Source organism: Bos indicus, chromosome 18, assembly GCF_029378745.1.
Source record: "Bos indicus isolate NIAB-ARS_2022 breed Sahiwal x Tharparkar chromosome 18, NIAB-ARS_B.indTharparkar_mat_pri_1.0, whole genome shotgun sequence".
Lineage (NCBI taxonomy): Eukaryota > Metazoa > Chordata > Mammalia > Artiodactyla > Bovidae > Bos > Bos indicus.
Genome location: NC_091777.1, coordinates 3,048,200 through 3,073,753, shown reverse-complemented (window position 1 = coordinate 3,073,753; position 25,554 = coordinate 3,048,200). Strand labels below are relative to the sequence as shown.

Sequence of the window (25,554 nt, the reverse complement as noted above, 5' to 3'; positions counted from 1 at the left end):
GGATCGGATGCCATCTCCAGGTAGATACCCTCAGAATTAAGTTAATTGCTTGGTGGTGTTGGGAAACACACCTCAGAACGGAGTTTTCAAAAAGAGGTGGGCTGGGAAATACTAGGTCTTGGAGGAAGCGCCACTATAGTAGGAAAGACCTATACTCTAATGAAAGCAGGGCCAGTACCACTTCCATCACTTACCTCTGCGTTTGTGTGTGTGTGTGTGTAAGGCTAAAAAAAAAACAAAACAAAAAACCTCAGGGTCTGTTGTCATGTGAGTGGGGAAGGCCAAGATGACCCGGGTTTTCCAGCCTCAAGACCTTGGCAAGTTATCTACTCTTCCCTGGACCTCAGTTCCTCATCTGAAAGAGAGAGACATCTACTTCCCTTTGGAGGATCAAATAAGAAATCTGGAAGCGGGCTAAAATGACGCTGAACAAAGGCATACCACCAGCAAGCCAGGCAGGGCGTAACGGGGAAGGGGTGGGGGCGGTGAGGGATGGGGGAGACGGACCAGCGGGGCACCTTGGCCATAACGGGGAAGGGGGGGTGTGGTGAGGGATGGGGAGACAGACCAGCGGGGCACCTTGGCCGTAACGGGGAAGGGGCGGGGGGGGCAGTGAGGGATGGGGAGACGGACCAGCGGGGCACCTTGGCCACAGGTCATGCAAAAGTGTGCTGGGGCTGACCATGGCCATCTCTGCTGGGCCCCTCTCTTCAGAGCACAGGACTCTGGAGCACTGTGAATGGCGCTTCCTGTACAGCCGACAGGGAACTGTACCCACCAGGTCCCTAACCTCTAAGGCACCCACTCATGCAGGTGATCATCAACCGCATTTTCGCTGATCTGGGCAGCTTTACAGGTCTTCTCATTTGCTGGGAATATGAGGCGGGTCAGCATTAACGTTAACTCTATTTTGTAGAAGAGGACACCAGGGTAGGTCACCTGCCCAAGGTAACGCAGCCAGAGGGTCAGGGCTGGAACCCAATAGCCAGGGAGTCTCGCCTCCCAGCAAGCACTGTGTTCCCGGGACCGTGGGACACGCCAATCAGTGCAGGAGGGTCACACGGCAAAAGGGACGTGAAACGCTACAAACACACACACACACACACACACACACACACACACACACACACACACAAGGCATCCTCAAACATTCATCTCAAGGCTTCCACATCGTCCCAGCAATGCCCCCTGAAGCAACCGCGGTCCTGGATAATCCCACAAACTGTACCAAGAGATAACTTTATTTTCCCCTGGAAGTTCTATTAATACGGAAGGACCGAGTTCTGCTTTCCTCTTGGCACTGAGCCTGTAGCATTGGTTGTAAGATGCTGAGTTTGCAAACTACCTTTTAAATGGAAAGTGAAGAGCAAAAGGTAAAATACGAAGAGCAAAAGGTAAAATGCAGAGAGCCTGGGGGGTGGGGGGACTAGTGATCCCAGCTCCCGTCCCGAAAGGTCCGCGTGATCAGGATGGACACCGGCGCTCTGCTGCCCCAGGCACTGCTTGGAGCTGTGCAGTCACGGCTCAGCACCAACAGCCCTACGATGACAAGTACTGTGATCTTTTTCACGTGAAATGGCTGATTTTAAAATGCCTCTTTTATTTTTATTGACTGCCCTGGGTCTCTGTTGCTGCAAGGGCTTCTCTAGTTGCCCCGAAGTTGGGCTTAGATCTGCTGCTGCACGTGGGGTCTTACTTCCCTGACCAGGGAATGAACTCCTGTCCCCTGCACTATGATCTCTATGAGCCATCTGACGGTTAAAAAAAAAATCTAGGAAATTTTGATACCACTTTGAAAAAAAAGTCCCAACTGAACTAAAATCAGCCCAGCAAACAAAGATCAAACAGTGGTCCCTGAAGTCATCCAACTGACATGATTTCCGTCAGCTTCATGCAACCTCATCAGCACTCAGGAAATTCGGGAAAGAGATGCTCTCTTGTACTTCATGAGGAAGCAAGCTCCAGGTGGGACTCTTGAGGACTCTGCCCAGCGAGCCCTGGAAGCAGGGTGAGCAGACAGCACGCGCCCGCTGCCTCCCCCTGTCTAATCTCTCTTCGGAGGGCCCTGCCCGCATAGTGTCTTCGTCTGCCGGAGGGAGGAGGCGCCGCTAGCTTGGGCTGGCCGGCCACGTCTGCCAGCGGCTCCCAAGCCTGTCTGCCCCCCCAGGCTGTGGCAGAGGCAGGGGCACAGGACAGAGCACCGCGGGGGACTCATCTCCACCCCAGGCCTGTGCTGGGGGGCTCCACCGAATGAACACTGCCACAGGACCCTTCCACCCCCCAGTCAAGAGGGAGATCCTATCGGAGACCCCGTCTTCCTTCTTCCTCTTGCTATCAGATCAGCCCAGGGTTACATAGAGAGGTGAAGGCCAGAGCCCAGCTGCTTCCTGTCGTTCGACAAGCGTCTGGCCTGAGTCGGGGGAATCCTCGCTGGACCGAAGATCGGAGCTCCCAGGACAGGACAAGCCTGCACCTGGTGCGGGGCTGTCCCCCTGCTATCCTGGGTTAAAGGGAGGTGGTGTCAGTGAGCTCCCCGGCAGAGAGCCAAGAGGGACCCAGGAACACACACGTGGTCATGCACGTCCAGCGTCTTCTGGGACAGGGTTAAGTGGGCCCTTGGACTTGACCCAGCTGCTTCCATCTGACCGGCAGAGCAACTGAGGAAAGATGGGGAAAACCAGCTCAAGTTACAACTCCCTCGTGCCTCTACAGCATTTATCTTGCAATACAAAGGAAAGCTTTTCTCATTTTCCAAAACTGCAACCTTCTCCTTTAAGACCTGATTTCTTGGGCAGGCAGAATGCGTGCTCTCACGTTGCCCCAGTTCCCTTCCAGACCCTCCCTCTAAGCTGATGCACTATTTTAGCCCTGCCCCAGTTCTGCCTGTCTCTGGGATCACCTAAAGGGAGAAAACGCAGAAGCAGCAGCCAGGGAAAAGGAAGCCACGCCAGGCAGGCCCTCCATCCTGGTGGGGGGCTGAAGGAATTCCTCCCACGGAGGGGCGCAGGGAGCACCCCCCACTCTGTCCCTACCAGCCAGGGCCTGGTGTCCTGCCAGACAGATTTCTCCCTCTCACATTCTTGTGGTGCCTAATGTCTGTTAAGTGAGACTTGACTACATGAATTCTATTAAATGGGATTTATTACAATGAAAGGCCAAAGGGTAACGCTGGATGACTTATTTTTCTATACCGAAGAAATGTGTCCCCAAGAGCACATGAGTAAGTATCACATTCTTAACACACACTGACTGTTTCTCTCTCTCCCCCTCCATCAAAGAAACACCTGGAAACCAACGCACAGTTTATCAGGGGTTGATGTCTGGGCCATTCTCTCCTGCAGAACATCCTGGACTAGGGAAAGGCCCACCAGTTCTGACTGTTGCCTCTTTCGACACACCTCTTCTGGACTCAGCCTCTTGTTCTAGAGTCTGGGGCTCACCTACTGTCCCAGGAGTCAACAGAATTCTCATAGCAAGTATCAGGAGACAGCCCCAAGGATAGATACTTAAAATCAATTTAATACCCAATGCGTCTGTCTGTGTATGTACTTAACCTATCTGTTGTGTTGGTTAATTTTGTGTTTACTGGGTCTTGGGGTGCATAGATATTTGGTTACACATTATATCTGGGAGTTTCTGAATGAGATTAACATTTGAGTTCGAAGAGTGAGTAAAGCAGATTGCCCTTCCCAGTATGGGCTGGAATCATTCAATTTGTGGAAGACCTGCAGAGAATAAAAAGGCAGAGAAACAGAAATATATATATATATATATATTTATATCCCATTGGTTCGGTTTCTCTGAAGAACTCAAACACATTTCTTTATTAGAATGTCAAATGTTCAAGTTTAAAAGACTGACAACAACAAATGTTGGTGAGGATACGGAACAACTGGAACTCTCATATTCTTGGAGGGAGCATAAGAAGACAGTCATTTTGGGAAAAGGTCTAGTAGTTCTTTGTAAGACAAAACACACACTTAGCCTAACCCAAGAGGTTGTTGTGCGCAGTTGCTTAATCACATCCTACTCTTTGTGGCCCCACGGACTGTAGCCCACCATGTTCCTCTGTCCATGGAATTTTCCTGGCATAAATTCTGGCGTGGGTTGCCACTTCCTACGCCAGGGGATCTTCCTGAACCAGGGATCGAACAAGTGTCTCTTGCATTGTCTGCGTTGGCAGGCGGATTCTTCATCACTGGAGCCCTCCTAACACAAGAATTACTGTCTAAATATTTATCCAAAAGAAACAAAAACATATGTCTATATGAATATGTCTCAGAATATTCATCAAAGCTTTATTCTTAGCAAGAAATCTCTGAAAAAACCCAACTGATCATCAATAGAATGGATAAACTGTGATATAATCATGGAATGCAATTAGAACACTACTCAGCAATAAGCAGCATAAACTACTGATACATGGAACACAGATGATTATTAAAAACATGCTGAGTGAAGTGCATGAAAGAGCACCTGTAATAAGAATTATACAAAGTTCTAGAACAGGGAAAGTTAATCTACGGTGGAAAAAATCAGCACAGTGGCTGTCTCTAGGGGGTAGCAGTTGGGGCAGAGATTAATTGAAAAAGGTTCAGAGAAGCTTTTGGGGTGATGAAAATGCTGTGTCACAGGGAGGGCTTAGGTTACACACATGCGTGTATCTGTCAGAATTCTGTGAATGTACGCTGAAGATTCGAGATTTCATTGGTGTACATTTCACCTCAATCAGAAAAAACTGTAAGCAAATACTGAACTGTAGTTAATGACGGGCTGAACGAAGCATTTAGAGGGAGGTGTACTAATGTCTACATTAAAACAAAATGCATCAAAAAGTAAGATATATAAGACAAACTTTTCAAATTTTCTGTATGTTTGAAATTTTCATAATATAATGCTGGAAAAAGTGTCATTTGATAATTTGCTTTTTCCTTTCTGAGACTGGATGTGTTTTATTTCTTTTCTTGCTTAATTGCTATGGCTAAGATTTCCAGTACCCGATTGTGTAGATCACAACAAACCGTGGAAAATTCTGAAAGAGATGGGAATACCAGACCACCTGACCTGTCTCCTGAGAAATCTGTATGCAGGTCAAGAAGCAACAGTTAAAACTGGACATGGAACAATGGACTGGTTCCAAATTGGAAAAGGAGTACGTCAAGGCTGTATACTGTCACCCTGCTTATTCAACTTATATGCAGAGTATATCATGTGAAATGCCAGGCTGAATGAAGCACAAGCTGGAATCAGGACTGCTGGGAGAAAGATCAAAACCTCAGATATGCAGATGACATCACCCTTATGGCAGAAAGAGAAGAACTAAAGAGCCTCTTGATGAAAGTGAAAGAGGAGAATGAAAAAGCTGGCTTAAAATTTAACATTCAAAAAACTAAGACCATGGTATCCAGTCTCATCACTTCATGACAAATAGATGGGGAAACAATGTAAACAGTGACAGACTTTTTTTGGGCTCGAAAATCACTGTAGATGGTGACTGCAGCCATGAAATTAAAAGACACTTGGTCCTTGGAAGAAAAGCTATGACCAACCTAGACAGCATATTAAAAAGTAGAGACATTACTTTGCCAACAACGGTCCGTCTAGTCAAAACTATGGTTTTTCCAGTAGTCACATATGGATGAGACAGTTGAAATATAGAGAAAGCTGAGTGCCAAAGAATTGATGCTTTTAAACTGTGGTGTTGGAGAAGACTCTTGAGAGTCCTTTGGACTGCAAGGAGATCCAACCAGTCAATCCTAAAGGAAATCAGTCCTGAATGTTCACTGGATGGACTGATATTAAAGCTAAAACTCCAATATTTTGGCCAATACTCCAATACTTTGATGTGAAGAAAAGACCCCGATGCTGGGAAAGATTGAAGGCAGGAGAAGGGGACAACATAGGATGAGATGGCTGGATGGCATCACCGACTTGATGGACATGAGTTTGAGCAAGCTCTGAGAGCTGGTGATGGAGAGGGAGGCCTGGCGTGCTGCAGTCCATGGGGTCGCAAAGAGTCAGACATGACTGAGCAAGTGAACTGAACTGAACCATGTTAGATAAAAGTTTGCATGGGTATACGATTCTTGAGTTGCCTTCCTTTCTTCCTCAGTGGTCTGCAGATAAAATTCTATCATTTTTTAGCTTCCTGGAGTTGCAAATAGAAAATCTGATGGCAGTGTGGTTCTTTTTCCTTTGTAAATGGTATGTTCCTTTGGCCTGAAACCTTGAAAGATTTTTCTTTCCATCCTAAGAGTTAAGCAATATTACTAGGATACTCTTAGATGTATCTTAAGTTTTTTCCGTTCATGGTAGGTCAGGAGTGCCGTTTACCATATATTCCTAGCTTTCCTCCTTCCGGCTGTATGGTAGGAAGTTAACAGTGGGATTGTGATTTGCTTTGGTGAATAAAATAGGAGAAGTGATATATGCACTTCCAAGCCCACTTCAAGTGCTAGTAATAGTTCATGATTCAAAGCCTGTGTCACCTTTCGTTCATGAACAACAACAAGCAAAACCCCCTCCTCCCACACCTGCACTGGCTACTGCATCACGGGGGAAAATAAACTTGAGTTAAACTACTGACCATATGGACTGTTTGCTATTACATTTTAACCCATTTCTAGCCTGTCCTCACTGATACCCACTTCCTTTACCTTTTTTTCCTTTGAGTGCCCCTACTACTTGTATGTCAAGTGTCTTGGTTCCATCTTCCAGGTGGGTCTCTTGTCTCCTTTTCCATAACTTCTCTGTCTTAGCATCTGCTCAGGAGTTCAGCCTTTATGACTCCTCCAGGCCCTGCCTGCCCCTGCTTACTGGAAGAGGTCAACGGTTGGCAGCTGAATCAAATCAATGAGAAGTGCTTTCTGATTAGAAGCCTCTCTGCCCACACATCCACATTTCCCTCTTTTAAATATACATTCACTTTTATCAGTAACAGTCCACATATGTGTCATTTTCAATGCCTCTGCATTCTACAGTAATAATATACTGTGCTTGGCTATCTTCTTCTGTGGGTGTTTAGATTCCCAGTTGTTGCCTACTATAAAGATTCTCTCAGTAGTGACTTCCATTCTCTACTCTAAGCAAGGAAGAGATACCAGTGTATTTTTGCTGTTTCTGGATTCTAGGCTGACTGGTCTGGAAGAAAATTATATTAGGAGTCAGAAGAAATAGGCTCTCTCTATCACTAGCCAGGTGGCCTTGTACAAGCTCCTCAGTAATATCTGCATAGGATAGCACCCTGCCTTCTTTCCAATATAGTTCTAAAATCCAACCAACAGTGGATATGCAAGTGCTCTGTGCAGAGCACAGTCATGTGAAATATGAGGTGGCCATTTTACTGGGCTGCACCTAGTGCAACTTGAACATCCAGAGACTTGCTAGTAAATCTGCCTATTTGAGGAAATGTACAAATTCTTTGGGCAAAGAAGTGAAAAATGAGCTTATCCTATGTAATATATTTTTGTGGAATCTAAGATGCCATCAATTTATTTTAATTGGAGTATAATTGCTTTACAATGCTGTTCCAGTTTTTACTGTACAACAGCGTCAATCAGCTACTAGGATACACATGTCCCCTCCCTCTAGAACCTCCCTCCATCCCCCAAGGTCCCACCTCTCTAGGTCGACACAGAGCAGAGCTGTTCCCTGTTCTGCACAGCAGGCTTCTGCTCATTATCTGTTTTACATACAGCAATGTATATATGTCAGCTACTCTCTCGATTTGTCTCCCCCCTTGCCATCATTTTAAGAGGCACCATTATGAACCTCCAAGGAAGAGAAAAAAGCTGTCAGTTGTAATTTGGGCATGTGAGTATATGACACATCCTGATTTTAGAGTTAAATTGTGTTTAGTTGTTAAATTGTGAAATGTATGTGCCTTACAATCAATGGATGTATGAAAAACACATACGTAAATATTTTTTAAATATACAGGCTGAATCCCAATCAGTACATCTATCCTGTTCATTGGCAAAATGAGAACAGGCTCACTGGAGTGCCTATCATGGGAACAAGGGCAAGAGCTGCAGGCTGTGCATGTGGGCATGTGCCTGCTGACTGCAAACTCGCCCACGGCAAGTCCCGGCTGCGCTCCTGCCAGGTGGGGCGCGACACCAGCGCTCCGGCCAAGAGAAAAGCGGGAAAAGCATTTGCCAGGAGCAGGAGCTATGCTGCTAACTGGTCCCATTCCCCTTGACCCTCTAACCCATTTCTTCCATAAAGAGGCCCTGGAAGGACTATCCTGGAAGGACTATCCTGGAAGGATTACTGCGTGGAGGGAAGCAAGAAGGGGCATGACAGTCTGATGACCTGGGCCTGAGCAAGGACAAATACAAAAAGGATGAAAGGCTCCGTGTGACAGTGATCAAGTCCCCAGCCACTGACCAGGAAACGTTACTGTCAAATGATAACCCCTCATCGCGTGGCTAGCATGCTGGGCCAAACTTAGGGGCAGCCAATCATGACTCAGTGGATGTGGTCTCCAGATGAACATCTGGCTTTTAGTATGGAGATGTCTTAATTAAAGGATAGCTCATCTGTTCAAAGAGGAAGATGGCCCAGGACCCAAAGGATCAAGGCAGAATTCCTTCAGATTCTTAGATATTAGGCTTATCTATAAGCTAGGCAATAAGACAGACAAGGCTGGCTGGGAAATGCCCAGTTACTCAGCCAAGTACCATGCTTTCCTCTCAATGGTGGTCTTGCCTCCATTCCAAGCCCCAGCACAGCACAGGCCCACATCCTCCGGACCCAGCACCCACAGCCGTGGTTAGAGGGGGCTTTCTGGAGTCTGGGCGATGCCGCAGTGCACCTGTGGAACAGGCAGGACTGCTCAGGCTTCTCCTTATAAACTCAACTGCATGGAGCAGGGCCAAGGAGCCCCCTCCCTCAGAAGAGACAAAGGGAACGTAATATCCGGGTTTTAGGCAAAAAAGGCAGTTACCACCCCCAGTGATATGGGGACTGCCTCCACAGTGACGGCAGACGCAAGCCTCGCTTCTTCCGATTCTGAGGGGGATGCTGTCTGAGCAGGACATGCGCCATGCAGGCCTACCCTCACACGTTAAAGGTGCCCTCCGCTGACTTTCCCAGAGAAATGGGACTATACTTGGAATCACCCTATTGTCAGCCCATACTCTTCCAAGTCCTGGGATCCTGACTGATAAAATTTCCAACTTTTAAGTAACTTTTAAAAAATGGTGTGTGTGTGAGAGAGAGAGAGAGAGAGAAGGTGGAGTTGGAGGAGAGAAGGAGAGTTAGCAAAGAGAAAAGGACAAAGATAAAAATTTTTGCACAAAACCCATGCAGGACCAAGAGTTTATTTCTGGGTTTCTGAAGGCACTGTCCATCCCGATGCACATAAGCCTGATAGAGATTTTTCACTTACAAGAAAGAAAACGCTTAAACACACCATTAGATCATGTTCAGCCAGCACCTGACTCACCCAGCGAATGGACAGGACACTCTCATCTGGGTGACCGCTCATTCTGAAAAACGCCATTTGCCTAGCACTGTGGGACCTGCATCGACCGACTCACGCTGACAGCCCTGACCTCCGTGTCACTGGAGGTCTGCCAGAAGACCCTCCACAGCCCCCAGCATCGTCTCAGGATGCGGACCTCACGCTGCTGTACACGCTCCACAGAAACCATTAGCTCCGGTCGGGCCCTGCCACGCGGCCACACGGCAGGCTGAGCTGGGTTATCTGCAAGGATGAGTGCTGGCTGGCGTCTCGCCTGGGCCTAGAGACCTGGCCCCTTCTCAGCAGGGCATCCACTGCTCATCCGCACCTCCAACACAGAAGGAGATGTAGGCAGGAACTCAGCGGACACGATCCTACTGGCCACAACTGTGCTTTGAAATGGCTTCTAAAGAGGAAGAAGCCAAAAGAATAGAAAGAGGTTGTTTTGAGAGCTCAAGAGCAGTGGAGTGATCAATCCTGTGAAAGAGAACTGTCAGGGCAAGAGAAGACCTTCATGCTTCAGTCCTTGATTTCCTGTCATCCACAGCTTTGAGTACCACAGAGAAAGAGATGAGGGGACCCTAAAGAGCTACGAGGTACTGACCAGTGAGTTAAAAAGGATTTCCTAGGGACCCTCCAGACACAAAGCACAGGCGGGAAGGGCCATCAACTCTAAGATCCCTGAAACAGCAAATGACCCCTATCAAGATGTGTAAAGTGTGCTACTATACTGATGGCTTGGAGTCTAGGAGACAAAAATGGGAGAGGTCGGTGTGGGGGAGCAAAGAGGGTAAAGGAAGAGACTCCACTGTAGAAGCAGGAACATGGCAAAACCGCCTCCTCTTGCCTCATAATAGTTCCAAGGTTAAAAAAGTCAGAGATCTCCTAATGATACAGGATCTGGCTGACTGGCAAGCAAAATAGTAGTAACATGCCGCAACGTGAAAATCAAGCATATGTCAGTGGACAAAATACTAAGCCACTAAGCATTCCCTGTATTGGACCTTACCCATGAATGCTGATGAGAAATGGGAACGCCATGCAAACTGGAATTAAATTCTTTCTTCACTTTGATCTTTTGCTGTGATAACCATGATTACATAGGTTTTGACATTTCCTTATTTCATTGAGTCAGCACATCAATTTCCCCAAATATTGGTATCAGGAACATAAACACTGACAAATATCAGTGGAAGATATGGAAGATATGAGAATTAAAACACGAGCAGCCAAGCAGAATGGAACAAGGTGGTTAGGACTCAGAATTCCAGCACTCAAGTCATGCATTTTGGAGCCAAGGTGAAATCACCTGACCTCTCTGAGCTTCCATTTTCTCACCTGTAAACCAGGAATAATTTTACCAACTGAGCCTCTGAATGAGAACATATGTGTAAATAGCTATAGAAGTGTTTGGCTGGCAGAATAATAGTTCCTAAAAGGCGTCCACACCCTAACCTCTGGAAGCTGCAAATGTTACCGTTTCTATATAAAAATATATTTTTTATTGTAGTACAGTTACTTTATGTAAATATTATCTTGTATAGAGAAAAGGGCCTTACAGATGTGATAAATTAAGGATTTTAAAATGGAAGACTATCCTGGATCACTGGGGGGGGGGGGTGGGGGCAGGGGGCCAATATGGTTACAGATTCTTTACAAGGTAAAAGAGATAGTCAGGGAATCAGAAGTCAGAGAGATGTTTGAAAATGCTAGCTGCAGGCTCTGAAGACAAAGGAAGGCGCCATGAGTCAAGGAGAGCGGGTGGCCTCCAGAAGCTCCAAAAGGCAAAGAAATGGCTTCTCTGGAACTGCCACAAGAAATGCAATCCTGGTGAAACCTCGGGCATTTCAGGAATTTTAACCTCCAAAAATGTAAGACAATAAATTTGTGTTGTGATCATTTGTTACATCTGTAACAGGAAACCAACACAAAATATAACAGGAGCTGTGGTTATTTCCCAAAAGGAACAACTTGTTACAGGGGAGCTGCCAGCTTGACAGGAAGTTACCGAAGCATGGTGTCCTGTCTCGGGCGTCAGTGAGGACTGCACGGCCAGCCGCTCCCCACACTCATGCGGGGAGCAGCCAAGGGAGGCAGGAAGTCTGTTGCTCTTACTCCGGTCACTAAGCGTAAGAAACAAGGCAAAACATTACATTGTCTTTACCCTCAAGGAACTGACGATCTGCTCGGGAAGAAGAGAGAAGCAAGGCCATATGGCTCTCATTTTCCCTGCCATTTCCAGAGCCTTCAGGGACTGACGGCGTTGGGAACGTATGTGACATGTAGCCTCTTGACCTGGGTGCTCCTGGAACAGATGTCAGAGGATCCATCAACCTCCCTAAACAACATAATCGGAGTGTTTTTCTTGGGTATGAATCTGTAGATTTAGATTGTCAGAAGGGTTTGGGTTTAAAACCCCAAAGTTCGGCACCATTTGGATAGCAAGAGAAAGATTACAAACACATGGAACCAGGCCCTCCGGGGCTCTTCCTTACGATCAGGGTCTTCACAACAAGTTCCATTAAATGCACTTTCCCTCTCCACTGAGTCAGCACGTGGGCCAGGCATCCCCTAACACGATCCTCTCTCAGTTCCACTTCCACCACTGTAAATGAGCAGCTGCCCCGCGTACCATGAAAAGCACCTGTAAAGAGCTGTCTGCAATGGGCCTCTTCACTCCCCCTGCTTCCATTCCCTCCCCCCAAACTGCCCTCACCAAGGTTACCAGTGACTCCCAGGTGGCGGTATCTGCAAGTCACTTCTCCAACCATCAGCGGTGTCTGAGAAAGCGACCCTCCTGCTCCTGTCCCACGGGGCTGCACTGGCTTTCCGGTCCCCGTAAGGACCCTCTCCCTGACGATGTCCGTTCCCTCACACGATCTCCGACAACCCTCCTAGAACACCCAGCCCTCTCCAGACGCACCCTGTCAGCGCTCACGGCTGCTGCGCCTGCATCACCCCCACGACGCCGCACGCTCCCTGGAGGCCCCTTTACTGCTGTGTCCCCAGAGGGTGGGCTTCTGAAAACATCTGTCAGGTGAACAAACTCTGCACTTTGTGGAACTGGGTGAGAAGGCTCCAGCTGTATAACCGGGGACAGACAGCAAGTGGAGGCTACGTCAGACTGTGAGCCAGTTCCCAGCAGAGGTTCACCTGCTGCCACCTGGGGCTCCAGCAACTGCCACACCATGGGAGCGCCACGTGGGATCAGTGTGCGAGACGGAACGTCGGTTAGAACCCACTGCGGTCACGCTGCTTCCTGCCCACGCCTGCGGTCCCATGAGGGCGCGCGTGGTGATCACACGGGCGTGTGCGCAGGCTGCAGGTGCCCTGCCACCAGCACTGCGGTGTGCAGCGGATGTGGGGCTTTGGCTGCCACCTGGGCAGGCCTTGAAAGCGCTGGGGGCAGGAAAAAGGTCAGCCCTGCCCCCATGCTGCCCCCAGACCAAGCCTCGCTGAGCTAGAACACCCTCAAGTTCCCACTGCTTCGAGCAACAAGGGCGGGCAGAGCCCCACCCCTCGCCCCCTTGGGGCAGTGCCCAGGGGCAGCGGAAGAGCAGCAGCTGGTGACCTGGGTCTTCTACCCCAAGGTGAGGGCCACCAGGAACCCAGGGGCCATTTCCTGGACAGGGGAGCTTCTGAATGCTTCAGTAGTCTGATAGATACATTTCCTTTTACAAAGCCTGTCTGGAGAATTTCAGACATACAAAAAAACAGGATATAATGAGCTCCCAGGCACTCATCACCCAGCTTCAGCAGTGATTAACTCAGATCAAGTCAGTCTCTTTTTCCCCTGGGGTGGCCATGTCTTGGTGTGTGGAGACAATCACGGTTTAAACTTGGCGTCCTAATGGAATTACTAGCTCCCTTGTATCCACCTGCAGTGCAGGAGACTTGGGTTCAATCCCTGGGTTGGGAAGATCCCTGGAGAAGGGAATGGCCACCCACTCCAGGATTCTGGCCTGGCACAACTGAGTGGCTTTTACTTTCACTTTGTTCAGTCTCAAAACATGCCTAGGATTGGACAATAAATTACACGGTCACCTGATCTTTACCCCACCCACCTGGTTTACCTTGAAGACAATTTCAGATAAGTCTGTTCATAAATATTTCAACATGTGTTCCAAAGATTAATACAGCTCAACACTCCAGGTATCGACCTGCCCACTCTGAAGGCTCTGTGCACTCAGGTCCTCCATACCCACTTTGTGGGCTGACCACACGATTCCAGCTCATGCACTGGGCAGCCAAGCGCATGGAGAAGCCAAACGTGCACCGACTCAAGCTGGCGACTCTGCTGGATGGCCGCCTTCCCATGCCTCCAGGCAGAGGTCGAGAAAAGCCGTGGACAGCGGGACACTGGAACAACCCCCAGCACCGTGGATCGTGTTCCACGTGGACACAGGAGGAGCAGAGTGAGTCTCAACTACTCAGAGTAAAGGAATTCATGCTTCAAATCGATCCACAAGAGAATACAGCCCCAACCTTTGCCTCCGTTTTCTGGATGGTATCACGGCAAGGTTTCAGACGCAGGCTAAAAGCTGGGGCAGTCTACGCAACATACTTTCTCAACATTTAGCAGAGAAAATGGAGAAAAGCGTGATACAATCACTTCTTTTGAATCTTTAGAAGAAATGATAGGATAAAGTTCACTGCTCTATGACCGAGTGAGCCCATTTCTGGTAGGTTTCCCTGAGAAATCCTCCTCCAGGACCATCAGAAGATGGTTCGGGAAGTTCCCCACCGCAGGGTGGCAACGAGCTGCAGGCAGCCCGGATGAAGAGCGGGAAAGGAAAGTGCCATGCAAGTGTGGACACTACGGCGTGTTTGTGTGCAGCAGGCATCGGCAATGGACCAAACGCACACACAGGAGAAATCTGAACCCAGTGCCAACTGGACAAAAGATACAAAAGGATCTGGAGCACTGAGCCATTTAAGGTAAAAACATATGTATGTGGTCACTGAAATCCAAAAACAAAACCATATAGCACACAAAGCAACAATTCCTAACGCAACAAGGAGAGAATATATACGAAGCACACTTGCATGGTTGGCTACAGGGGCAGGGGAATGGAGAACAGGAATAAAAGCAAGGAAACGGACACAGTCAACGAGAGCCCAGAGGGACAGCCTTACGCAGACCAGCGACAACACGCCACAAACTGAGCAGCAGCGTCGTGAACGCAACCCTCTGCACCAGAGGGAGGTCTAAGGATAAAGCGGGGGAGGCTCATTATTAACAAAAGCTGGCAAATGACGAACCTGAGAAGGGAAGCCTGGTCTCCATTTCTGAAGTGCCTTCTTTACCTGGATACCTGGCTGACATGGTCCAGGACCGGGCAGGGAGAGAGCAGGGGGGCTGAAAGGGCGCCTCACTCCTGCTCGCTGCTGGCGCTTGGGGAGGGCGTGTGGATGGCAGCTCCCAGGCTCATCGCTGAGGCAACAGGGTCCTGGCTGGGAGGCAAGGGCAGGGGGCCCATTTGCTGCGGGCCTGGGGCTGCGGCTCCCAGAGGCTCCAGTTTCCAGCTGGACGACTCCTGCCACAGCTCGCTTTACCACCTTTACCTGCAAAAGCAGGGGGCGGACAGGACAGTCGAAACCTAAAACTGCTCCCTACTCCAATTCTCGGTGCCTGTGTGAGTGTTACAACATTGCTAATCCTGTGTGTTACACTGTTCTGTGCATAAGCCACAGTCTCCAGTGGGGAGACACTGTAAGATGAATCCATTTTCAACAGTTATGCAGTTGCTGTGGATTTTCAGGCCAAAGATGCTGTGGATGGGGGGCCAGGCTGCGCTGCTGCCGGCCAACCCCGGGGAAACATTAGGGTCCCCTGTGCTGTGGGGGCCTCTGGACTCACTGCCCAATTGGCCATTCGGTGGATTTAGAATCCAGAAAGGACATCTGGTTGACTCAACTCTGAACAATTATTTACCTTGATTACTGAGTTTTTTGGTGTTTCCTCACACTTCGTGCCCAATCCTGGTGTATAAGCATATGGATGAAGAAAGATCTCCAACATGTTCATTCTCCTGGATTTTTATTTTTTAATCTTAGAAGTCAGAGGAATGGGTGCAAAAGCATTCATAGTTAAAAAATGATGCTCAGGTTTCTGGCTTCAGAAACTATGTAGACCGTGGTTTTCATGGATATACAAACCTTAGGAGACTGGCCAACAGAAAGGGGGCAGGAAAGAAGACGACAGTTCAGTTGGGACGTGAGTTTGGGGAACTCACGTGAGCAAGACCGGAAGTAGAGCCGATGGTGTGTCTTGTGTAAGGAACTGGGGCCCTGAGAGAAGATCTACCCTGGAGATACGGACTAAGGCAGACACAGTTAGAGAATAAACCCACGGGAACAGACACGCCCAGTCTAGGAGACTGTGTGAACATTCAAGTCAGAGCCTTGAGGGAAAACAACATTGACAGGACCACACTGAAATACACGTGAACATGTGGGGGAGACTGGAAGTAAAATGGAGCGGGTAAGAATAGTATATTCACAGTTTATATCCCTGGGATCCAGAACAAAAAGCCAAGACGCAAATGAAGCTCCCAAACAGTAGATGCCTATCCGCAGAGCAATCTTCCTGCTGCCTTCCTTCTTGCTCCTCTTCACTCGAGCCTCTTTTCCCGGCCCGATCATCCCCCTCGGGCATCAGCTTGATTCCATCCATTTGCTGAATGAAACCAGGGAGGAGGGAGTGGACATCCGTGTTTTTGAGTGCACCCAATATAAACTGGTAAGGGAGCTTCAGGTTCATTTCACAAAGAGGAAAAAGGCCCAGACAAATAAGGAAATAGACACGTGGTAAAAAGACAAGTGTGTTCTTACAGCCCTAGTCACCAGGGCCAGCTCCTAGGCTTGGATTAGGGTGACTATATTTCGTGCCCTGGAGGGAGGTGAGATTAGAGGCTGGAGACCTGGAGCTTGCTGTGCAGACTCCAGACCCTAAAACCACCCTTGGCGTCACTCACCCCCGCAGCTGGTGTTGGAGGCCCTCGCACACACCTGGGGCTCCCTTCCTCCAAAGGTCACGCTTCAAAATGAGATCTCTGGGCCTTTAACTTTTTGGACAGAGAAGTGTTTGAGTTTGGCTTTAATAGGCAAGACCAATCAACCAGATCATCCATAAAAAAGAAACAGCAGGCATGGATCAGAACCCAGCTTGGCCTCCTGAGAAAGGATTCGTCTCGGGGGCCGCTGCCCCACTGCCTGCCCTCCGCACAGAATGACACCTCCTGGTCTGGCGAGCTGCTTCCTTCTGTTTCATTGCCGGGGATGGTGTCATGTGTGAGGATTTTTTTTTTGTTCCCAGTCACTTAAGCATGTTACAAAATGTTCACCAGTCCTAAGTGCCACCCTCCTGCTCAAGGCTTCCCCAGTGTACTGCACTCCTGGAGAAAGCTGACTCAGCTCTAAACTTTGAGGCCAATTTTATGTGAAAGAAAAGGGTTTTATTTTTAAAATATATTTCTGGATTATATGTTGAGACTTTTTTTTTGGTATCTATTCTGAAATCTACTTTTTTCATTTGTAAATACATTTTCTTCTATGGAAATGATATAATCTCATCTCTTTCAAAAACGGTTATGCGGGATGCTACTGTGCATGCGTGCTCAGTCGCTAAGTCATATCCAACTCTTTTGAGACCCATGGACTACAGTCTGCCAGCCAGGCTCCTCCGTCTATGCAATTTCCCAGGCAAGAATACTGGAGTGTATTCTTGGAGTGTATTCCTCCTCCAGGGGATCTTCCCAACCCAGGGACTGAACCTGTATCTCCTGCACTAACAGGCGGGTTCTTTACTACTAGAGCCAACTGGGAACCCCAGGATTCTACTACATGGAGACATAACTTATGTATCCAGCTCCCTAGAGCTAGACTAGATTTAGGGACATAACTTACGTATCCAGCTCCCTACAGCTAGACTACATTTAGGGTGTCTTGGCAGCACTTGCCCGGTCTCATCCTTGGGTAAATTTCACGAAGTGAAACTGCTTAGTTAAGACACAGATACTTCACAAAAACCACAGCTACAAAAGAGAACAAGGGAAAAAGTAAAAGTCCCCAGGTTCAACTCCCCGGAGGTAATCACTGATGATTACATTTTAAGGCCTGGGGAATGGCTTTATTCTACCCTCACATGTCTGTCAGTGGAGGCTGACTGACTGGTTTCACTGAAGACGCCAAACGTCTCTTCCCTGACCTGTTTCAATCTCCCAGCACACCCGCTGATTGGATCACACGATTCCCCGCACTTGGGTCTGAGCGAGGCCTTTTTCTGGTGTCCTTTCATTCCCAAGGGTCATTCCATTATCCACGCTGCAGACCTTTTCCCCTGGGAGCAATCATTTCAATCTACTTCACATGCCCCCTCTGGTTTATAGGTGTTCTTGCAAAATGTGGATTGATATTTTGGCTACGTGACTATTATTTTTTTTTTCTCTTTATCATCCTCATCAGCAAACAAATAGGCCAGTATGTCTCCAATTTTGGAAAAATGCCTTGATTCCGCTTCAACTGACAGCTATCTCTCCATTTCTTTTCATGGTTTTGTATCAAAAACTCTTCTGCAAGGTTGTCTATATTTGACAACGCCTTTCTTCCCTCTCACCCCAAGCCCACTCCAACAAGATTTTTACCATCAGCACTGCACTGAAACTGCTTTGTCAAGGGCACCACGGCATGCAGGTCACCACACCTAACAGTCACCTTTCAGTCCTGTCTACCTGAGCTCTCCTGGGAGCAGGGCCAGGTCGGCGCTCCCGCCTCTGTGACTCACTTTCTCCACTTGGCTCCTAACCCGGACTCTCTTGGTTTTCCTCTTACTCTGCTGGTTGCGCTATCTACTTTTCTATTTCCTCTTCTTCCTCCCAACCACAAGCACAGACATAATAATAGTCTATGCTTCAAGGCTCAGTCCAGACTCCCCTTTTGTTCTCTTCTACATCCTCTCCCTTCTGAGTCTCAAGGCTTTAAATGCCATCTGTGTTTGTTGCCTTATTTGTGCTTTACAATACTCCTCTTGCTCCTGTGACACGGAGATACTCTATACTCCTCCCTGCTTTTCTATAATCCCTTATCTGCAAACCTTGGGGCCAAAGGAGTTTTGGAATTCAGACTGTTCCAGACTTAAGAAAGGTGTTATCATGTGATACTCCTAATTAAAGTCTAAAACGGCACATATTACACAGATTAATAGTTTTGAAGTGACCCACCAAGGAAATAATTAAGGTAAGAATCACCAATGGATAATAAAGCCATTAGGTATTATCATCACAACACTAAAAATTTGGACATTGGAAAACAGGATATTTGCAAGTCACCAATGAATTGCCCTGTAAGTAACTGGCTAACTGCAAGGAGGGAAGAAAAAAAAAAAAGGGCTTTTACAAGGGAAATTTCTGGTAGTCACCATGTCAACCAAATTATTAAACTTAACAGAGCTAGGGTGGAAAACCTGACATTTCGTCACGTGTGTCCTTACATCACGTATATGAAGTGCACGGCAACAACACCTGCATTCTTGCCAAAAATGTTCAGATGGAAATTATTCCAGACCTTTGAGTTTATAAAGAAATGCAAGGGGTAGTTAGTATCTAGAGAAACAGGTTAAACGACACCATGAGAAAATCAGACAAATCCAGAATGCTGCTGCTAAGTCGCTTCAGTCGTGTCCGACTCTTCGCAACCCCATGGACTGCAACCTACCAGGCTCCTCCATCCATGGATTTTCGAGGCAAGAGTACTGGAGTGGGGTGTCATTGCCTTCTCTGAATCCAGAATGAGGGACATTCTATAAGTCAGTTGGTTTTGGTCTTTACAGGAAGTCAATGTCACATACACACACACACACACACACACACAGTTCTGGATCAAGAGGAATGAAACATACTAACCAAACATAATGGCTAGAATCCTGGCTGGATCTTAGTTCAATAAAGCCATCTAAAGAAGTAAATTTTTGGTTTAAGGCCAAATATCACTCAAATTAGAATCACATTAAGGTCTGAACAGAGAGGGAATGAGTTAGGACCAGGAAAAGTAGTTAGTTTTCTCCCAACAAAAGCTATAGCTGGAGGAAGGCCGCTCCAGAAGAAATCAATGATTCCTTGCTTCGTCCTTCCAGAGTTTTGTTTCTGCCAGTACTATGGCATTTATTGCAGCCTGTCCTGCATCATTTTTTTTTTTTTTTTTGGCATATGGTTGTTGTATGTCTGTTTCTCCCACACTAGACTGTTCCCAAGGACAGCAAACACATCTCTATTTCTGTATTTTCCGGAGTGACCTCAATAGCAGGTGTTCAACAATTTTCACTAAACATTATTCAACGAACAGTAAACAAATAATCCGCTGGATCATCGAAAAAGCAAGAGACTTCCAGAAAAACATCTATTTCTGCTTTATTGACTATGCCAAAGCCTTTGACTGTGTGGATCACAATGAACCGTGGAAAATTCAGAAAGAGATGGGAATACCACACCACCTGATCTGCCTCTTGAGAAACCTATATGCATGCAGGTCAGGAAGCAATAGTTAGAACTGGACATGAAACAACAGACTGGTTCCAAATAGGAAAAGGAGTTTGTCAAGGCTGAATATTGTCATCCTGTTTATTTAACTTATGTGCAGAGTACATCATGAGAAACGCTGGGCTGGAAGAAACACAAGCTGGAATCAAGATATCCAGGAGAAATATCAATAAGCTCAGATATGCAGATGACACTACCCTTATGGCAGAAAGTGAAGAGGAACTCAAAAGCCTCTTGATGAAAGTGAAAGTGGAGAGTGAAAAAGTTGGCTTAAAGCTCAACATTCAGAAAACGAAGATCATGGAATCTGGTCCCATCACTTCAAGGGAAACAGATGGGGAAATAGTGGAAACCGTGTCAGAGTTTATTGTTTTGGGCTCCAAAGTCACTGCAGATGGTGACTGCAGCCATGAAATTAAAAGACGCTTACTCCTTGGAAGGAAAGTTATGACCAACCTAGATAGCATAAAAGCAGAGACATTACTTTGCCAACAAAGGTTCGTCTAGTCAAGGCTATGGTTTTTCCTGTGGTCATGTATGGATGTGAGAGTTGGACTGTGAAGAAAGCTGAGCACCGAAGAATTGATGCTTTTGAACTGTGGTGTTGGAGAAGACTCTTGAGAGTCCCTTGGACTGCAAGGAGATCCAACCAGTCCATTCTGAAGGAGATCAGCCCTGGGTGTTCTTTGGAAGGACTGATGCTGAAGCTGAAATTCCAGTACTTTGGCCACCTCATGCGAAGAGCTGACTCAATGGAAAGACTGATGCTGGGAGGGATTGGGGGCAGGAGGAGAAGGGGACGACAGAGGATGAGATGGCTGGATGGCATCACCAACTTGATGGACGTGACTCTGAGTGAACTCCGGGAGTTGCTGATGGACAGGGAGGCCTGGCGTGCTGCGATTCATGGGGTCGCAAAGAGTCATACACGACTGAGTGACTTAACTGAACTGACTGAGACAAATAATGCTCAAATGCTCAATAAACACGTGTTCAGTGGGGAAAAACGTGGGGGATAACTGGACAGGTGTGAATGTGGGTACTAGATGATATTATGGAATTACTGTTAATTTTTTTTAATGTTGACGATTATGATTCTTTTCATTATGGGGGAATGGAATGCAAAAGTAGGAAGTCAAGAAACACCTGGAGTAACAGGCAAATTTGGCCTTGGAATATGGAATGAAGCAGGGCAAAGACTAATAGAGTTTTGCCAAGAAAATGCACTGGTCATAACAAACACCCTCTTCCAAAAACACAAGAGATGACTCTATACATGGACATCACCAGATGGTCAACACCGAAATCAGACTGATTATATTCTTTGCAGCCAAAGATGGAGAAGCTCTATACAGTCAGCAAAAACAAGACCAGGAGCTGCCTGTGGCTCAGACCGTGAACTCCTTATTGCCAAATTCAGACTTAAATTGAAGAAAGTAGGGAAAACCACTAGACCATTCAGGTATGACCTAAATCAAATCCCTTATGATTATACAGTGGAAGCGAGAAATAGATTTAAGGGCCTAGATCTGATAGATAGAGTGCCTGATGAACTATGGAATGAGGTTCATGACATTGTACAGGAGACAGGGATCAAGGCCATCCCCATGGAAAAGAAATGCAAAAAAGCAACATGGCTGTCTGGGGAGGCCTTACAAATAGCTGTGAAAAGAAGAGAAGCGAAAAGCAAAGGAGAAAAGGGAAGATATAAACATCTGAATGCAGAGTTCCAAAGAATAGCAAGAAGAGATAAGAAAGCCTTCTTCAGCAATCAATGCAAAGAAATAGAGGAAAACAACAGAATGGGAAAGACTAGAGATCTCTTCAAGAAAATCAGAGATACCAAAGGAATATTTCATGCAAAGATGGGTTCGATAAAGGACAGATATGGTATGGACCTAACAGAAGCAGAAGATATTAAGAAGAGATGGCAAGAATACACAGAAGAACTATACAAAAAAGATCTTCACGACCCAGATAATCACGATGGTGTGATCAATGACCTAGAGCCGGACATCCTGGAATGTGAAGTCAAGTGGGCCTTAGAAAGCATCACTACGAACAAAGCTAGTGGAGGTGATGGAATTCCAGTTGAGCTATTCCAAATCCTGAAAGATGATGCTGTGAAAGTGCTGCACTCAATATGCCAGCAAATTTGGAAAACTCAGCAGTGGCCACAGGACTGGAAAAGATCAGTTTTCATTCCAATCCCAAAGAAAGGCAATGCCAAAGAATGCTCAAACTACCGCACAATTGCACTCATCTCACACGCTAGTAAAGTAATGCTCAAAATTCTCCAAGCCAGGCTTTAGCAACATGTGAACCGTGAACTTCCTGATGTTCAAGCTGGTTTTAGAAAAGGCACAGGAACCAGAGATCAAATTGCCAACATCCGCTGGATCATGGAAAGAGCAAAAGAGTTCCAGAAAAACATCTGTTTCTGCTTTATTGACTATGCCAAAGCCTTTGACTGTGTGGATCACAATAAACTGTGGAAAATTCAGAAAGAGATGGGAATACCAGACCACCTGATCTGCCTCTTGAATAATTTGTATGCAGGTCAGGAAGCAACAGTTAGAACTGGATATGGAACAACAGACTGGTTCCAAATAGGAAAAGGAGTTCATCAAGGCTGCATATTGTCACCCTGTTTGTTTAACTTATATGCAGAGTACATCATGAGAAATGCAGGGCTGGAAGAAGCACAAGCTGGAATCAAGATTGCCAGGAGAAATATCAATAACCTCAGATATGCAGATGACACCACCCTTATGGCAGAAAGTGAAGAGGAACTCAAAAGCTTCTTGATGAAAGTCAAAGTGGAGAGTGAAAAAGTTGGTTTAAAGCTCAACATTCAGAAAACCAAGATCGTGGCATCCTGTCCCACCACTTCATGGGAAATAGATGGGAAAACAGTGGAAACAGTGTCAGACTTTATTTTTCTGGGCTCCAAAATCACTGCAGATGGTGACTGCAGCCATGAAATTAAAAGACGCTTACTCCTTGGAAGGAAAGTTATGACCAACCTAGTTAGCATATTCAAAAGCAGAGACATTACTTTGCCAACAAAGGTTCGTCCAGTCAAGGCTATGGTTTTTCCTGTGGTCATGTATGGATGTGAGAGTTGGACTGTGAAGAAGGCTGAGTGCCAAAGAATTGATGCTTTTGAACTGTGGTGTTGGAGAAGACTCTTGAGAGTCCCTTGGACTGCAAGGAGATCCAACCAGTCCATTGTGAAGGAGATCAGCCCTGGGATTTCTTTGGAAGGAATGATGCTAAAGCTGAAACTCCAGTACTTTGGCCACCTCATGCGAAAAGTTGACTCGTTGGAAAAGACTCTGATGCTGGGAGGGATTGGGGGCAGGAGGAGAAGGGGACGACAGAGGATGAGATGGCTGGATGGCATCACTGACTCGATGGACGTGAGTCTCAGTGAACTCCGGGAGTTGGTGATGGACAGGGAGGCCTGGCGTGCTGCAGTTCACGGGGTTGCAAAGAGTCGGACACGACTGAGTGACTGATCTGATGATCTGATCATGAGTCTGTAGGATAATGTCTCTTTCCTTATGGAAATACCAGTACATAGCAGTACGTATAGAGTATCACAATGTCTGCAACTTATTTCAAATGGTCCAGTTAAAAAAGGGGGAAAAATATACAAATATACATATATAGATTAAACAAATAGACCAAATGATAAGTATTGAGTTCAGCTGTAGATATATGGGTGCCCAATGGATGACTCTCTTAATTTTTCTGAATGTAAGTTTTCACAGTAAGTTTGATAAAACACGGCAGTGAAATGTGTGATACTCACATTCAGCAGGAGAAGGAAATGTACAAAACGATTCACCTCAAGTTTTCCTGCCTTGTGGGTTAGGAGAGAGCTTTTGGTTTTCAGAGCTTCTTGGGTTTCACATTTGTGGATAAAGGAGAGTGGGCCTCTATTAATTTTGTGGTGTTACCACTTTCATTTAGGCCTTTAATTCTCTCAGAATCTACCATCGTATGTGATATGATGTGGTCAACTGGTTTATGGTTTTCCAACTGATGAGTCCGTTTTCCCAACACTACCTACTAAGCAACTCATCCTTCCTTCATTGATCTGTGGTGCCTTTTTATTTTTTTAAATATTCACTTACGTCTTTTGGCTGCGCCAGGTCTTAGGTGCAGCATGTGGGACCTCCCATCTTCATCCTTTCAGCCACCTCATGCAGGATTTTTAGTTGCAGTATGTGGGATCCAGTTCCCCGGCCAGTGGGCAAACCCGGGCCCCCTGCACTGGGTCAAGTCTTAGCCACTGGACCACCAGACAAGTCCCCTGGGGTACCTTTTTATAGTATATTAAGTTCCCACATATACACGGGTCTGAGACCTTTCTTCTATTCCGTTTTTGTCTATCACCTGTTCTGGCATAGATCCCATACTTCTTTTATTACTATGGCTTGTTAGCTTGTATCTGATGCAAAAGTCCACTTTTTCTTTGTAAAAGTTGACTTTGCTATTTCAAATGCATTTAAGAATAAAAGTAGTCCCCCTGAAAACCCAGTTTAATTCTGAATGGAACTTCAGCTCTGGCAGCCTCTATTCTGAATCCGGAGCCTCCGGGTACAGTGTGCATTCTCATCCGATCCTCCTATCTCTGGCCTGGTACCTCACTCCCACCTTCCCTTCTTTGGTGTCTGCCCAAGTCCATAAACTCCCACTCAGTTTCTCCAGAGACAGTACCTCCCAACTGCGGCAGAGCTGGGAGGGCTACCGGATGGAGAAGAGGTGCCAAGTGGCCCTTATTCAGACTTTCTCTCCTTATTTTCAAGGTTAATAGAAGTCTGGTGAGTAATCTGTGGAACGTCCATATGATGGGCTAGTGGACAACTAAAATTTAAAACAAAAATTTCTAAATATTAGAATTTGTCCACATTTTAAAAAGTTGCCGAACAATATGTAGAGTGTGACACCCTTAGAAAACAAAGCAACCCACACCTGCTTGCAGCATGAGCTTGGACGTGCATCTGCAAACACACCCGTGTGTGACGGGTACCCGGTCACCCACAGACCAGAGGCTGCCGCGGTAGAAGGGACACAAGCTTTTACTTTCAACCCTCTGCAGTATTTGACCCTGTGATAATGAACTCAATCCCACTCCCTAACCCCCACCCCAATTATCCCTGGTACTCGGTGAAAATCATAGTGATTGAAACTGCTACTTATTAATAGGGCAAAACCAGTGGTCCAGGCCTGACGAATGACTCGTACTGAAAAACCCAGGGTGAGTCTGTACAAGGGAGCACCAGGGGCCCTGCAACCAGGCCAGGCAGCAGCGGCAGAGCCTCTCCAGCTTTCCTGGTGTTTTGGGACCAGCCCCCCCCAACCCCCCCTACCCCCCCACCCCGCCTTCAGCCCTGCCTGCCTGCCTGCAGCACGGGTTCTACTGTAGTCGTCAAAGCAATGGTGAAGGAGAAGACAGACAGAACAGGCTCCATCTTAGGCTGGACTGTGGACTTTGAGCTCTATGCCCAGTATCTATGGAAGCAACATACCAGCTGGAAAACC

General features: G+C 46.9%; 1 protein-coding gene and 1 long non-coding RNA gene across 5 annotated transcripts in view; both read right to left on the bottom strand.

Annotated features, from left to right (window-relative positions):
• Positions 1-25,554, bottom strand: part of ZNRF1 (zinc and ring finger 1) — an 87,768-nt gene that overhangs the window by 14,617 nt on the left and 47,597 nt on the right. The window lies entirely within an intron of this gene.
• On the bottom strand, positions 820-25,353 carry LOC139177025 (uncharacterized). The gene is made up of 2 exons (XR_011561399.1): positions 11,631-25,353; positions 820-4,209 (listed from the first exon to the last, which is right to left on the bottom strand). It is a non-coding gene; the product is annotated as an uncharacterized lncRNA (long non-coding RNA).